The sequence below is a fragment of the Lissotriton vulgaris genome, chromosome 2_1 (genome assembly GCF_964263255.1).
Source record: "Lissotriton vulgaris chromosome 2_1, aLisVul1.2, whole genome shotgun sequence".
Classification (NCBI taxonomy): Eukaryota; Metazoa; Chordata; class Amphibia; order Caudata; family Salamandridae; genus Lissotriton; species Lissotriton vulgaris.
The window spans coordinates 921877679-921890709 of record NC_141687.1 but is presented as its reverse complement, the minus strand read 5'-3'; positions in this window follow the sequence as shown (position 1 = coordinate 921890709).

Genomic DNA, 13031 nt, shown 5'->3' with positions numbered 1-13031 from the left:
ATTTTTATAGCAAGCGGCAGCTGATTCCAGGTTCGCGCTGCGTGTACCAGGAAACTTCTTCCACTCCAGCTGGCTCAATTAAATTTTGGGATCCCATTGAGTTTCAGTTGGCTGGATCTAAGAAGTCTAGGTGGTTTGAATTGTTTTAAATGTGACTTCAGAAATTGCGATCCTGTTCCATGGAGAGACTTGTAGGCCTGGCACAATTATTAAAATTTCACCCTTTTTGCAATTGGCAGCCAATGCAGGGTTCTTAGTTTATGGCTGATCGGCTGAAACTTAGGTATGCCGAGTACCAGCCTTGCAGCTGCGTTCTGCAGGCGTTGTAGTTTGTTTAAGATCTTTGTTCTGGCTCCAGCATATAAGGCATTCCCGTAGTCCAGTTTTGACAAGGCTAAGGCTGTCACCACTGTTTTACGCGAGTCCTGTGGTAGGTAGGGCAGTATCTTCTTTATCATTTTTAAGATGAACCAGAATGATGATGCCAGCTTGCTGGCTTGGGCATCAAAGGAGAGATTGGTGTCTAAAGTGATGCCCAGATTCTTCACTTTTTCTGACGAATCTGGACAGCAGCTCAGATTATTGGGCCGCCATGCGGGGGACCAGATGTTTGTGTCACCCCCTAGTATCATCGCTTCGCTCTTGTCCCTGTTGAGCTTTAGACAATTCTTTTTCATCCATTGACTAACCTAAGGCATACATAACTGAAATTTTTCTGCTGTCTCCTTCACATCCTTGCTGATGGATACCACGATTTGGGTATCGTCAGTGTAGGATATTGGGGTGAAGCCACAGTCCCTTATGATTTCTGCAAGAGGGGCCACATATAAGTTAAAAAGGGTAGGGTTCAGCGAGGACCCCTGCGGGACCCCGCAAGGTGAGTGAAATGGTTTAGATTTGGCTCCTCCTAATTCTACCGAAAAGGTCCTATTATCTAGATAGGAAGCGATGAGGGTACATGCTGAGTCGTGAACTTTTGCTGCTCTCAAGCGAGTTAGGATAATCTCGTGGCTGACCGTGTCGAAGGCCGGTCAGCCAAATCAGTCTGACCCTGTGCCTCATGGGAACAGTCCAGCCCGAACTGCCAAGCCATGTCTTCCCTGGACCAGAATAAAGCTTCCCAGGACCGGTTTCTGGCATTACAGCCGTCTTCAGCCGGGCTTGCTTGACTCCAGTGGCAAAGTGAGCAAGGGACTCACATCTGAGCATACCCTGCCAACTTAGGGCGAACAAAGAAAAACCCAAAGGTGGTGATGGACGGAGCATTGACAATACAAACACTCACCCCCAGTCAACTGATCTGGGTTTAATCCATCACCGTTCTTTAGCTCACTCCGCCACCCCAGTTCAGAAATGGCCATATGCAAATCAGTCTGACCCTGTGCCTCATGGGAACAGTCCACCCGAACTGCCAAAGCCATGTCTTCCCTGGACCGGAATCACGCTTCCCAGGACCGTTTTCTGGCATTACAGCCGTCTTCAGCCGTGCTTGCTTGACTCCAGTGGCAAAGTGAGCAAGGGACTCATAAAAGGATAATTAAAAAAACACATATAATAATTAAAAATTAAAATAAAAGTCCTGACCTGCAATATAAATTTTCTACACTGTCATGTTATAACACACTATTTTAAACTATTATTGAATATATTATTTTAAAAAATCATAAATATCTTCCCACTTTTTTTACATAACTTCATTCATTAATAAGATTATTTTTAAAATAGTACTACATTTATTTTAAAAATCTATTTTTCTAACAACAAAACTATGATTTTGTAAATAATTGTTTTTAATACATTTTTCTATTTACTTACATTTTGTAATTTTTTTTTAATTTTTCAAATGTTTTACTTGTAATTTTTTCATTCAATTCTAATATATGAAAATAATACAAATTGAAAAAACTTTTTTAACATTTATATATTTTCGAGAAAAATATATATATATTTAATTTATTCTTATACTTTTTACCAATACATTTTGGAAAATAAACATTTATTTATATATTTTCTATTTTATTTAACATGTTCTCAATAATACAGTATGTTTTAACTGGTCCCAGTCCTGAGGCGGAAGCCGGGAACTGGTGGTACTCTGCTGCTATTTTAAAAACTTGTATTTTCGTGTGTTGTCACATTATTGAATGCTTTTTAACCAAAGCACTACGTAGCGCTCACTCGCGCTCAGCTGATCACTTGGGCTGCATCGCGCCCTCCTTTGCTAATCACCTGCAGCCGCCATAGCCACCGGCGTGCGCGCAGACTCCGCCCCTTTTTCAGGCCACGCCCCCTTATCCTGACTACTTAAACCGCTGACATCAGCGGCAACGTGTAAAACTGGTCCCAGTCCTGAGGCGGAAGCCGGGAACTGGTGGTACTCTGCTGCTATTTTAAAAACTTGTATTTTCGTGTGTTGTCACATTATTGAATGCTTTTTAACCAAAGCACTACGTAGCGCTCACTCGCGCTCAGCTGATCACTTGGGCTGCATCGCGCCCTCCTTTGCTAATCACCTGCAGCCGCCATAGCCACCGGCGTGCGCGCAGACTCCGCCCCTTTTTCAGGCCACGCCCCCACCTTTCAACATAAATGTGTATGCCTAGGACGCGCAGCGGACGAGCGCAGCGGGAGCGCCGTTTGCGCGCCGAAGGCGCGCCTAAGGGAAGCCCGTCTGCGCCCGTCCGCGCTAAGTCCGCGCCAGGCGCAGGAACCCCTGCCCAACATCCGCCAAACATCAGGTATGCACCCAACGACCTTCGCAAACTTCGAGGTGGATCTGACTGCCCCTGCAAACTTGATCTCTCTAATGTATTCGGTCCCACCAGTTGTAACAATTGTCATTGGATTCTCAACTTCGCCACCAAGCAGCCAACTTCTCTTAAACAACCTCACTTCACAGGAGGTCTGATAAACGCCAGGTCAATGTGCAAACACAGTCAGGACATCCACGACCTCATTATCGACCATAACTTGGACTGCCTTATGATCACTGAGACCTGGCTTACTGAAGACAGTAACCCGGACATAGCCATCGCCCTCCCCCCAGGGTACTCCTTTCACAGACAGGATAGACTGAAAGGTAGAGGAGGAGGTGTCGCTGTCATTCTAAGGAACTCCTTCAGCTGCCACACCTTCTGCCTCGACCCCCTCACTGATGCCGAGGGACTAGGTTTCTCCATCAAACTTAACCAAACCCTCTCTTTTTCAGGTGGTCTGATCTACCGCCCTCCTGGAAATGCTGCGAAATTCCTCGGCTCCCTCAATGACGCACTCGGACACTTCCTACTCCGATACCCACACTTCACCCTCTTGGGCGATTTTAACCTGCATCTGGAAATACCTGTTGACCCCTCCACCAGTAACCTGCTGCAGACATTGGGTATCTTTGACCTGCAACAAAGCGTCAAGCTGCCCACACATTCCCTTGGTCACACCCTGGACGGTGTCTGTTCTAATTCCCCAGCCATCTCCACCTCACCTCCCATTCCCCAAATTTGGTCGGATCACAGCCTGATCCCGTTCCATATCCTCAATGTTCCCCCTTCTAACTGTAAAAAACCAATCCGCCAACACACTCACTCCACAAATTGGAAAATTGTGCAGGCAAGTCTTATCTCTCATCCCTTTTCCCCTTCTAACGCCCCCCCTTCCTCTGGCAACATCGATAAAGATGCAGTCTCCTTTAACAACTGGCTTTCTCAAGAAATCTCTGAACGATGTCCACCTAATAAAAAAGATAACACCCTTAAAAAAACGAAAATCAAAGCCCCTTGGTATACGCCCGATCTTACCGCCGCTCACCTACTCTGCAGGAAAGCAGAACGCAAATGGCGTAGATCCTACGACAATGACGACCGTAGCAACTACATTCTCCAGAGAAAAAATTATCTCTCAACTATAAAGTCAGCAAAAAGAACCTACTATGTAAACGCCCTCAATGAGGCCAGTCAAAAACAACAAATCCTCTTCTCCATAGTAAAATCTTTTACTAAACCAAAAGCCCTTCAACCAGAGATCCCCCCGTCCCAAGAGCTGTGTGATAAGATCTCCGACTACTTTGAGGAAAAAATTAGCTCTATCCACACCAACTTCCCCCCTTCCCCTCCGGTGTTCTCATTTTCGGAGCTAGACAAATCTCGCCCGACTGCAAACTGCCTCATTCATTTCTCTCCGGTAACCCTAACTCAGACCAGAGAAGCGATCCTGTCATGCAAATCGGGCTCTCCCTCTGACCCTTGTCCCCCCAAGATCCTCCACACTATCATTGATGAAATAAACCCCATCATTAACGAAATAGTTAACCTCTCCCTCAAATCTGGCTCTGTCCCGCTCGCTTGGAAAAAAGGTGTGGTTAAACCTCTGATGAAAAAGGCAAACAAACCCCCCTCTGATTTAACTAACCTTCGTCCCATCACTCTGCTACCTGCACTGGGCAAAATTACGGAACAATTGGTCCACAAAGAGCTTAAGTCCTTCCTTGATGCACACAACCTACTTCACCCCCAGCAGTCCGGTTTCCGGTCTAGACATTCTACCGAGACCGCCCTGATCGAGCTGACCGACACCATTAAAAACCTCCAAGATCAGAGGAAGAAGGCCATCCTGATCCTTCTTGACCTCACGGCGGCATTCGACACTATTTCCCACTCCATACTGCTCAATAGACTTATGGACATTGGCATCACCAACTCAGCCCTGGCCTGGATCAGTTCCTTCCTCAGTGACAGGTCTCAATCCATCTCACTGGGCCCTTTCCAATCCAAAGAAAAAAAGATCTCGTGTGGAGTCCCCCAGGGCTCCATTCTTAGTCCCCTCCTATTCAATATATATCTCATCCCTCTGCTCTCACTCATAGAATCGTTCGGCATAATTGTCACGTCTTATGCCGACGATACTCAGCTTGTCATCCCTCTCGACGACAATTCCAACTCGGCCGAACTTAACCTCAAACGCTGCCTCACAGCGGTCTTTCAATGGATGGACACCAACCATCTTCGCTGTAACTCCAGCAAAACCGAGATCCTGCCCATTGGAAAGAATGCTTCCTTCTGTCCCGCTCTGTGGTGGCCTGATAACTCTGCTGCCCCACCCCAGACAGTTTCATCGGCCAGAAACCTCGGAGTCATCTTCGATTCCGATCTCTCGTTCGATTCCCATGTCACAACTGTAGCAGGCAAATGCTTTGGCATTATAAAATCCATGAGAAAGTTCTTTGACTTTCTCCCGCTCGATTCCAGAAAGACCATTGCGGTAGCCCTCATTCTCTCTCGAGTGGACTACTGTAATGGCCTTTTGGCAGGGACCAAGAAATCCACCCGACTGAAATTGCAAAGTGTCCTGCACACTGCCGCGCGTCTTGTCTTAAAACTCCCACGCAAATCTTCTATTTCCACTGCCCTCAGATTCCTACATTGGCTCCCCTTGCACAAGAGAATACTCTTCAAAATTCTCGTCGTAGCCTTCCGAGCCTTCCACAAATCCGGCCCAGTCTACCTGTCGAGACGCTTTCCTCATTACATCCCGGGTCGCATTCTCAGATCCTCTCAAGAAAACCTCATGACCCCCCTATATTCAACCTGAAGTCCAAAGGCGGAAAAACTCTCAGCACCCTGGCTATTAGAGCCTGGAACAGTATGCCAAGGCATCTTAGACTTCAGACGCATGAGAAACCATTTAGGAAGCACCTCAAAACGTGGATTTTTAATCTCTCTGATGACTGGACTAAAGCAGCCATCTAACCCTCCACCTCCCTTCCAGTGATCTGGTCCCAGGTTTTTACAGCGCCAAGATGCTCCCTTCGGAGCGAACGTTCGCGCTCTATAAATACCTATCCAATATCCAATATCCAATACAAAAACATTATTTTACTTATAAATAAAAATATTAATGAAAATTTTAAAAAAATCTCCTCTTATGTATCCCCATAAACTCAACATCCTGCTACTAACATTTTTAAAAAAAAACCAAAAAACAACAAATAATAATATTACAATCCACATTGTGCTTTCATTAGGTCCCATCCGGCTTCTTTCACCGGAGGCTCCCCTGCCCTTTTCACACCTATATCATTTGGCCAGTCCCCCACCTTTGAACATTTTGTTTTCTTCTTATTAAGATTACTGTAGGATTACATCTCTAGACCAATATGGTCATTATACCACTTTATTTTCAATAGACATTCACAATGTTGATTCACCCTATAAGGGTTTTCTATCTTGTGATATGGATTACCAGGCAACTAGAACTGTCATCCCCCAGTATCATTATGAATGACGCCAGAAACCATTTCCATTTCTCCAGTCTTAGTCACTGTGACCGTTGCTTTGCTAACAATGACCAAGAAGGCCATTAGAACCTACTTCCGCACTCTACTCAAACAGCTTCCTAATAGCTGCACAAATGTTACATCTTGCTGTACCCAGCTTTTTCCACTGCTGGAGGGGCCAGCCACATGCCATATCTGCTGTTTTTCATGCTTTGCCGTAGTACTCAACCACATTTGCACCATCGTTCTCCTTCAGCCCCTCACTTGAATGTATTAAGGAAACCGGATAACATCACTACTCACCCACACATAAACAAGCCCACAGAGATCGATAGCCTTCTTTGTAATATTAGGTCAATGGCAAAGCACGCCATGAAAATATGGGACCTTATAACGTCTAATTCCCCTAAAGGGTATATTTTACTGAAATGTGGCTCTACAGTTTGGTGCTTGCCTGCTTCTGTCTAGCTATCCCCAACAATTATTCATTGATACAGCTGGAAAGGGAATGGTGTCAGGATAGGGAGTGGCAATTGCATTCCACAGTTCATTTAATGTTTAATTAATTCATACTGTATGTTGCACCAGGAATGAGATGTGTATCTTTAAGATCATTATCTCCAGTAAGAAGCCCCGGAGAAGGGGGGCGATTTATCGCCCCCAAGGTCAAAGAAAGACTTCTCCCAGTCCTTAATTGATTTCCTTTCCCCTATGTTATGGCCGCTGACAAGTTTTTACTGTTGGGGGATTTTAATTACCATGGGGAAGATAAGTGCAACCCAGAGGTTGTACAATTACTAGCTGATATGGAAACTGTTGGGCTAACACAAATAGTGGCATGCCCTACCCATAGGGCTGACCACACGCTAGATCTCATTTTTATCAACATAACCGAGTTTACATGTGAACCTCCCATGCAGGTCACCTGGTCAGACCACTATTTGGTCAATGTTTTGTTTGCTGGACTGGCTGCCTCTGCTAAGCCCAAGACAGCAGATCTTAAAACTTAACACCCTTGAAGGTTGGCTACTCCTGCCACCTTTTCAGAGGCATTCAAAACCCCCACACTGTCTTCCAACACCCTTTCTGCCAATAATGAGTGGCTAATTAACACTTTTGATAATATAGCTCCTCTGAAAACTACCCACCAGCCACCTTTCAGGTGACAGACCCCGTGGTTCTCAAACGAGATGCATCAAGTAAAATCTAAGGGCCTTATTACAAATACTCACGGTGCAGGTCTAACTGCAACCACCCTGGCCGTCTGACCACCATATTATGATGGTGGCCCTGGGAACACCAGCAGCCTGACAAAATACCGCAACTACCACCAGGATCCTGCATCCCAATGGGGCAGCAGTGGGGAAGGCATTGGTCTGACGCGGCGGTGCCGATCCCGGCACTACTGTGCAGATTTAAACTTGCCTTTTCTCTAAGTACGTCCTGGCAGTAACCCCACCATGTCATGCTTGGCGGAAAGGCATGTAAAGTGTTCCCCAACAGGGCCCCTTGCTGATCCTCCCTATGCGGTGAGTGGGTGGACATGATGTGCCCCCACAAAAGGCACAGAAATGTAATGCACTGTACGAACAACCTGGAGGTGCTGTTGCAGAGGTGGTATGCTGTTAAGGCTCTCCTACAGGCCACCCTACCTCGAGACCTTAGGTCCCGACCCCTGCGCACATTTGCCAGTGGGATCTACCCAGACTTCATTAGTACTCTCTGTACAATAATACAAAATATTTTACTGCTTAGTTGAACATTTATTTTGACACCATAAATAATCACTCGTTGCACATAATGTTAAATCATGAAAATTGTTTTAAATGCAGTACATATCATGCTGTAATGTATTCTTTTACACAAACATTCTGACAATGTTCTTCTGTTTTCATTTCAAGATGCTCTATGCATTTCGGGTCTCACAGGACCCTTCATCAGGAGCAAGTGCCATTTGATACTGTTGAAACGATGCACGTGGTACCAAAAGGCTTCATGTGTTTCAAATCCTGATGTCTAAATATCCGTGCTTGGTAACTTGTTAAACGCGACCGCGTTTCAAATCCCGGTTCCCTTGCAAATCAAGATCTAGCTACAGGCCAAACATACATCCACTTTGACACCACTGACACCGCATCTCCAGCTCTGGATTACACTTGTTATCTGGTGGGCAAGAAACGGCGGGCTTGTCGGTCTTCCTGGGACCACCACATCAGCATTCCAACAGGAAGACCAAGAACCTCATAATCGGGCCCTAAGTGTAAACGACTAGAGTGCAGAAGGCGTTTATCTAACCCTCCCATAGATAAGATTGTATACTGGGAATCATTAAGGATCTTTCATAATACGTTTAAGGCAGCACGTAGCGTGAAGCACATATATCTATGACAATTGCACTAGTAGGCAATTCATCCAGGGAGTTAAATAAAGCACTTAACAACTTCTTGACGCCTCGGGCCTGTACAACTGATGCCGCACCTATATATAGTCTCTGTGACTCTCTCGCAGATTTCTTTGAAGAGAAAGTCAATTCCATCTGCAAAGGTTTCCAGGTAAACCCTGTCAGTCCAGAGTCTGAACCAAACTTGACCTTTCCACACCTCGGGCCTCTGGTAGCATGTGGGTTTTTGATTTTTGCACCACAGTGCAGGTCATGAGCTGGATCACATGCGCCATATTGGGCTTCCTCTTTCTTCATTGTCCTCACAAGATCACGTCCAGTCTAGCGTATCACCTAGGCCCCTTTATCTCAACACTGTTTAATCCCTCTTTCAGCTCTGCAAACCTACGACTGGAGTGGAAACATGTGCTAGTATCCCTTCTCTTTAAAAAAACTTCCTGCAAATCACAGACCTATCTGAATGTGTGTCTGGGTCTTCTGAATCAAGAACAATGCATATTAACAAAGGGGTCCTTCAGGACTCATGCTTGAGCCTGACACTTTTTAACATATATGTAGCACCCCTGGTGTGGTGTGGAGATTGTGTCATATGCGGACGATACCCAACTTCTTTTTATTTTAGGCCCTGATCCTGCCAAAGTAAAACTTTGGTTTGCACTTGCATGAAAGAAATTGCTAACTGGATGGTATCAAACTGCCTGCAATGCACCAGCTCAAAATCTGAAATTGTCCTGTTTGGCAGGGCCCAAGAGCTCTGGGTGGCAGATTTTGGCTGCCAGAACTTGGGCCTGCCTGTTGCCCAAAAATGTGGTGAAGAATATTGGGGTAAAAATTGACTACACATTATCTATGAACGATCTTGTAAACTCTATCTCTGTCGTGTGTTTTCCGACCTTGAAACTTTTCAAGAAAGCCTTCCCTTGGCTGCCTTCCTGAACCCCGGGAAAGCCTGGTTTACACTCTCTTACTCAGCATGTGAGATTCTTCGAATGCCTTACGGCTAGCCACCATTGACTCTCTCTTGGCTCAGTTGCAAGTGGTGAAGAACACTGTGGCTCGTATTATTTGTAATCTACCTCTGAGGTCTCCATCTGCTCCCGTCTTGGGAAAACGACACTGGTTGCTTATTAGGAAACATGCTGTTTCAAACTTTGCTGCCTGACCCACAAAGCTTTCCACACAGCTCATCCACCATCCTATATTCCAGGCTCAGATACTATCAGCCATCTCGGCAGCCAAGTTAATCTAATAAGGTCCTTCTCCATCATCTGGGCATCCATACTGCCAGACATGGAGGCAGATCTTTTACCTACCTAGCCCCCTATCATTGAAATAAACTTCCTTTTCACATCCGATCCTACTTTGACTTCCAGATCTTTAGGAAGAGGTTAAAAACCTTGCTATTCTCATTTGCCTGTCTGTGTCTGACATTGCAAGTGCTCACATAGTTCTTGGAGTGAGTCGCTGCACTATAACAAGTACAGAAATAATAATAATAATAATAATAATGTTATCTGAGGTTCTCCCTCTACCATCACCGGTATACCCATTCAAAACAACCTAATAGAGATAGTATACATCAGCCATGTGGGCCCAAAAATCCTTGTGGGAATACCATGCCCTAACACCCAAGCTTAAGGTACTTTTCCCACCAAACCAAGGCAGAGTCAAAGGGGCCGATTACAATGAGTGTCTGATAGCCTACGACCTCAGGTCGGAGTCTTTCAGACACTCATCGGCAGTTTTACCTCTGACCACCTAATTACAATCTAGGCGGTTGGAATTGAAACCGGCCGCTGATTCCGGCTGGATTCCAACAGGTTCAAGAGGCCCATTGGCCAGTCAGAGACCAGCCCGTAATCCCAATCTATGGTTTTTCCGCGGTTGGGATTGCGATGCTCTGTTTCAGACAGGCTTTCCATGCCGGGCCTTCTGACATGGAAAGCCTGTCGGAAAGTCAGTATGGGGGTCCCAAGCAGGGCTCCCTTTTCCATATGGACTCCAGTTGGTGGCTGAGGGGGTGTTTAAAAAAGGGAGAGCCCTTATGTGGGAAAAGGAGTCCAAGAGGGGACAAGGAGCTAGTTCAAAAGGTCCAGAAGCCCGTGCTCATAGCAGCATTTACAAAATACAATAATAGGGCTAGTATTTCAAAGGAAATATGGGAGGGGAGAAAAGGTACAATCTCTCAGAGTGTGGAGAGTGCCTGTGCCGGGGTACTGGGAACGGACAGTCAGTGGGACTGTTTATGTTGCCCTCACACATCCCGAGAGGATGTCATGCTTCATCATTGGGTGGTGCTCCTCGTTGGGCTGGTGCTGCAATGCCCAATGCGTCCTCCAAAGGGTCACTTTAGCGGAGATCTTTTTCGAGGCTGCCATTTACCTATGGTGCCACTTTTATGATACTGGCACCATGTGGCACACGTGGTGCAGGGATGAACACAATCTCCCATTTTCTATGGGAGCTTGTGCTACAGCCGGTTTACAGTCATAGCACAAGCTCCCATTGAGGCAACTCTGATCAACATCATAATAAGGCCCTATGTCTCTCTCTCTCTCTCCTTACCCTTCTTTTCACCACTTAGCATCACCTAATTACCATCTCATTCCCGTTGTTCTTCCCCCATGGGGATAGTATCCTTTTCAGTCCTCCAGACTAGAACGTGCTCTCCCAAATTCCTACCCTGTGTATTACTGTACCCTATTGACTCTATCCTATTATTTGAATTGTACATATCAATATCTTTTGACGTGTGAATAGCCACTTCTCTATTCAATGTGTGACTACTCAAGAGTACAGTGCCTCAATATTGGGACATCACCAGTTGATCACTTGTGCTTTATGATATGAATCTACTAAATAAGTGGTATACAATGTGATTGGAGGCTTGAAAAAGCTCCAGGCTGGTACGCTAACATGGCTATAAATACGTTTTTGACTGTGACCCATCCAGAATTGTTTTGAAGTGCTCACTTATAAACAGGACAACGGGCAAATAAACATCATTAATAAATATGTATCATGTCAATGAACTCTGGAGCTGTCTAATGTCCATCAACTTGTAAGGTAAAAATATGTTGTATAGATTGTATAGTAGTAGTTCGACCTGCACACCGGTTCCTCCAGCACCTAGTGAGATTGTGGCTATTGAGAACAGGTCAATGGAAGCTGAATGCTAGAAAAACTAGACCGGTAATAAGTTAGAGTAGGTGGGGTGACGTGTTGGTGAAGTTGCATTTACGAATCATTCAGGGAAGGGTCATATTTTGGCTTTCCTACACTCTCAATACCTTGCCTTAAAACGATTTATTTATTGCATGACTCCCCACTTCGCTACAGTCCGTCAGCCAGACTTTGCATTTCTGTACTTTTATTTTATTTAACCATTTCTCAGACCACTCAGGTCAGGATACTTTTTTTCCTTATGATCCCACTTACTGCCTTTATTAACAAAATCTACTGCAAGTTGTGCATTAGCATCCTGAGATCTCTGACCCGATATGGTTTCCTGGTCGTCTCAGGGATTCATCCCAGCCCTATCTGCTGGGAGTTTCTCACAATTCCACTATAATACTCACTATGTAGTAATTAGTAAAATACATATGCTGTGTTTCCTTTGTGTATTACAGGATCACTGAACCATGTCCTGCAAGTCAAAGCCCGAAGTAATAGCGTGCTGGTAGCAAAGCCTGCATCGCTCCCTGTTCCCTTATTTTCCCCATGTACCTCTTGCTGGTATTATTTTAGATCATACCATCGCATGACGATATTGTGGGAGTCGATGATATTGTCTAGATACATCTGCTGGATATTTTAAAGCTGTATTATGATACAACATCGGAATGCATAACAACAATAGTGACAAAGAAAATCGTGGGACAGTAGCGGAGTTTACTTCTCTGTAGACCTACACCTCAGTATTTTAACTTCAGGATGCCAGAATCAATCAATCAATCATAACATATGTATAGCGCGCTACTCACCCGGAGGGGTCTCAAGGCGCTGGGGGAGAGGGGAACGTTACTGATCAAAGAGCCAGGTCTTGAGTTGCTTCCTGAAGGAGAGATGGTCCTGGGTTAGCCAGAGGTGGATGGGGAGGGAGTTCCATGTCTTGGCTGCCAGGTAGGAGAAGGATCTTCCTCCGGTGGTGGCTCTGCGGATGCATGGAACGGCAGCGAGGGCGAGGCTGGTTGATCGGAGCTGGCGGGTGGGAGTGTAGAAGGTCAGGCGTTGTTGAGGTACTTGGGGCCCAGGTCGTGGAGGGCCTTGTGTGCGTGGGTGAGGAGTCTGAATGTGATCCTCTTGCTGACGGGGAGCCAGTGCAGGTCTCTCAGGTGGCCGGAGATGTGGCTCTGACGGGGGATG